At 42.5% G+C, this 3545-nt stretch overlaps 1 pseudogene; it reads right to left on the bottom strand.

Moving 5' to 3' along the window:
• Nucleotides 1-892: 892 nt before the first annotated feature.
• Nucleotides 893-1799, bottom strand: LOC124973509 (growth arrest-specific protein 7-like; annotated as a pseudogene).
• Nucleotides 1800-3545: the final 1746 nt, after the last annotated feature.

A 3545-nucleotide genomic window follows, 5' to 3' on the forward strand; every position in this document is an offset into this window, starting at 1 on the left:
ACAGACCCCATCTGGTTTCTGAGTTGAGTTGATTCATCTCCATCCCTCAAAGCCTTTGGACATGCACAGAGTTGAAGGAGGTCTTACTGGCTGAGAATCCTGGAAAACTTCCTCTGGTGAGACAGAGCAGGAGTGGCAGGGTGTGGACTGCCTTGAGAAAGCAGCTGAGTAATGAATGGATTGGAATTCCCTGAAACTTCAGAGATGGTACTTGTATGATAGGAACCATGATTCAATGCTCCCACATGGGGTAATTTGCCTATGAGATATTTCCATCCTGAACTCTCTAGGCGGTATGGTGTGGAAAGAGAGAAAACTGGCCTTCCTAAGAAACATTGGGATTAAAAGTGTCCAAGAAGAGCTAGGTTTGGGCTTCAAGAATGCAATGAAAAAAATAAAGGACTTTAAAGCATTTCAGGTGCAGGCTGAATTGATGGTGCCTTCTATTCACAATTCTGATACTGACATTGGCTTGGAGACAGATGTGACCCTCCCCTAGTATTCCAAAGCCCATAAGGAGATAAAGTGACCAGTTGAAGGATACAATTTGGGGCATACAAGGGCACAGATGTGTGGTGGTTATCCCTATGACAGTCAGCAGGAACCACAAAATTCGAGACTCTGTTCTTAGAGCAAAAAGCATGGCATGAGGTTTGGGGGGCTTCAGTTGTGGAGACAAGGGCAGGGTTGCAGGTCTGTGTTCTTGGCCTGGGAATAACTGAGATCTCCCAACTGTGCCATCCAAGAAACCTTCTGGAATCACCATCTCTCTCATCAGTTTGGCAGGAGAACAGGTGGGAGAGCAGCTTCGCCAAGCAGGAGATACCATACCCTCTCTGTGGGACACTCAGTCCCTCTCCTGGGCAGGACCCCAGGAACCACACAGACATGCCTAGATCTCCCTGTCCACAGGGTGAATATTGCCCATTTTGTGCTCTCTGACCCACAGCCCTCTTTGTTTGGCGAGGTCACTTTTCATAACAGTTTTCAAAGCAGTTTTTAAAGCAGGCTCAACTCTACTTTGGTTGAACTTGTTTGTCTTGTTTTTCAGTTGTATGTACTGGTACAAATGTTGCCAGATAATCTCTACCCTCTCCACTTCCAGCTGCTTCAACTCCTAGTGGGGGTCACCATCTCTTCAAACCATATGAACTGGGCTTAGTTGTAGAGGTTCACACAGAACATGAGGTCATCTCTAGCCTGTCGGGCTTGCTCCATGCATGTCCTCCTTCTTGTTGCTCGGCTTGACCTGCAGCTGCTGTGTCTTCATCTCCACATCTCTCTGCCACTCTGGGAGGGCTTTCTGGGCCTTCTCCACAAATGTATAGCAGCTGGTGAGTTGCTTGCGAAGGTCACCATGATGGTGGTCACACTTATTTATGTCTTTCTTAAAGTTCTCACAAAAGTTCATTAGGGGCTTTTCTACCTCTCTGTGATGCTTGGTGGAGAACTTGAGATGAACTTCTTCTTCATGTGCCAGGCTCTTCTTCACCTGAACCCATGCTTCTCCCAGGGAGCCTTCCTCCTGTGCTGCCAAAGAGTACTGAGAGAGCTTAGCTAAGTTCCTTGCATATTTTTCTTCAATCTTTATCCTCTATTGGATGAATTCAGACATTTCTTTCTGCATTTGTTTGACTTTCAGTTGCTTTGGGAGCAGGAGTTCAAACCCACTATGGTGCCATTGCCGTGGGGGTCTTTTTTATCAGCCAGAAGTAGCCACAGTAGTTCCACTGTATTGGCTTCAGCAACTGCTTTCCTGGCATTGTGTCTGGGTGAGGGAACATCACACAATTTATCATCTTCTCTATGTGGTCAAAATAATTTTCAAAATTATATATTTTGTCTTCATTGCCTGAGTCTCCATCTTCCAAATTGTCTCCTCTGTTGGTTCTAATTTCCATTGAATTGATTTTGGTTTATTTATTCCTTCATTTCAAAGATTTCTTCTAGATTTCTTTTCAGATCTTCGTCATTTTATCTAAGTTATCTTCCATCACATGAAACAGCTCTGATTTCACTCTATATCCTCTTTAAAGTGGTGGAGCAATTTTACTATGTAAATTCTGAACTCCTTTTCTGACATTTCTTCTACTGTATTGTCAAAGGAGTCTATAATTGGAATATCCCGGTTTGTTGGGAGTGCTTTACTCCTCCCCTTTTTTTTCATTTTGTGTGTTTTCTCATCTAGCCATAGGGATCTGAAGCAGTACAGTTTCTGTCCTGTAGACTTAGAGTGTCCCTGAATGTTTCCAGTACCTCACAAACCTGGGTTTCAGTTTCCATAGGCTCTGCCATGCTGCAGTCACAAGATGGCTTCTGGATTGTAAACATTCATCTTCTTTGCAACCCATTTACCCTTTTCTATTTTGCTTTCTGAAAGTTACATCCTGAACAACTTCCCTCTGCTGTGTCTTTCTTCAATGTACCCATATCAGGGGAACAAATCCATGGAACTGGCCAATGACAGAAAAAAAGAATGAAGTCATGAGTCAAAATAAGTTTTTATTCATCTGAGTTGTTTATGCACATAATTATTAAACATGATCTTACAAAGTGTAAATTGCATACCAGAAAACTCAATATTGGTAAAGTATATGAATACCAATAAATCAGTCTCATTATATGTAGGAAAAATGGAGTCGTGTTTAAGAGTGCTTTCAAAAAAATCAGGGCAAGGAGTAAACAACGTGCATGAGAAACTTTGGTCTGGCAGTTCCCCTGTTGAAGGACAGATAAGTTTTCTGCCCCCCCCCCAAAAAAAAAAAAAACTTAAAGACATCTGGTTTCTGCTCTTAAGGCCTGGCTCCTGACCAGATCCAGGTCTGGAGACCAAACATACTGATGGCACTGAGCCCAGTGGCTCCAGACAATAACATTATATGTTTACTCCAGTGTATTTAAGAGAGATGAGAATAACTCAAAGTTGAGAAGACTGCTTTCTTTGGTTATGTATACTGTGAAATGCCCATGATGTCTCTCCGGTGTTGAGTTGGTATGCTACCTGGGGTGGTTTTCCTTTTGTATATAATTTATGTGTCTTAATATATACTATGTTTTCCTGTACATCTTGTGGTGGTACATTCAGTGGATCGGTCAATATAAATTATAAGTCTGTGCACAGAAATGGGAAACATGTTCCCAGACAAATTTGCATAGTCGGCAGAATCCACTGGGAAGCCAAAGCAATGCTGTTGTTTAAGAAAAAGGACAGGTTTAGATGTGCCATATGTGATATTCCAGGATGGGAAGATGCTCAGTTTAGCTCCTTGGCTTGGAAATGGACCATAGGGAGTGTTTGGGGGAACATTGGGATGTTATATTACCAACAGCTGATACCCCCCAAGTGATTGAGGTCTTGCAAACTGTGCTGGTAGATAAAGGCAAAGAATTTAGCTCTATTACTCATTGAGGATGGGTTCTGTTGTCTGCCTATGGGAAAAAGTGCTTGCAGATGTAAGTTTTATTGCGGGAAAAACTAGCTGTGGAAAAGGAGCTCACTGAACTACAAAGTAAATTGGCTATGCTGCAATGTCAGAATTTCATTT

This window comes from Sciurus carolinensis (assembly GCF_902686445.1).
Source record: "Sciurus carolinensis chromosome 19 unlocalized genomic scaffold, mSciCar1.2 SUPER_34, whole genome shotgun sequence".
Taxonomy (NCBI): Eukaryota; Metazoa; Chordata; class Mammalia; order Rodentia; family Sciuridae; genus Sciurus; species Sciurus carolinensis.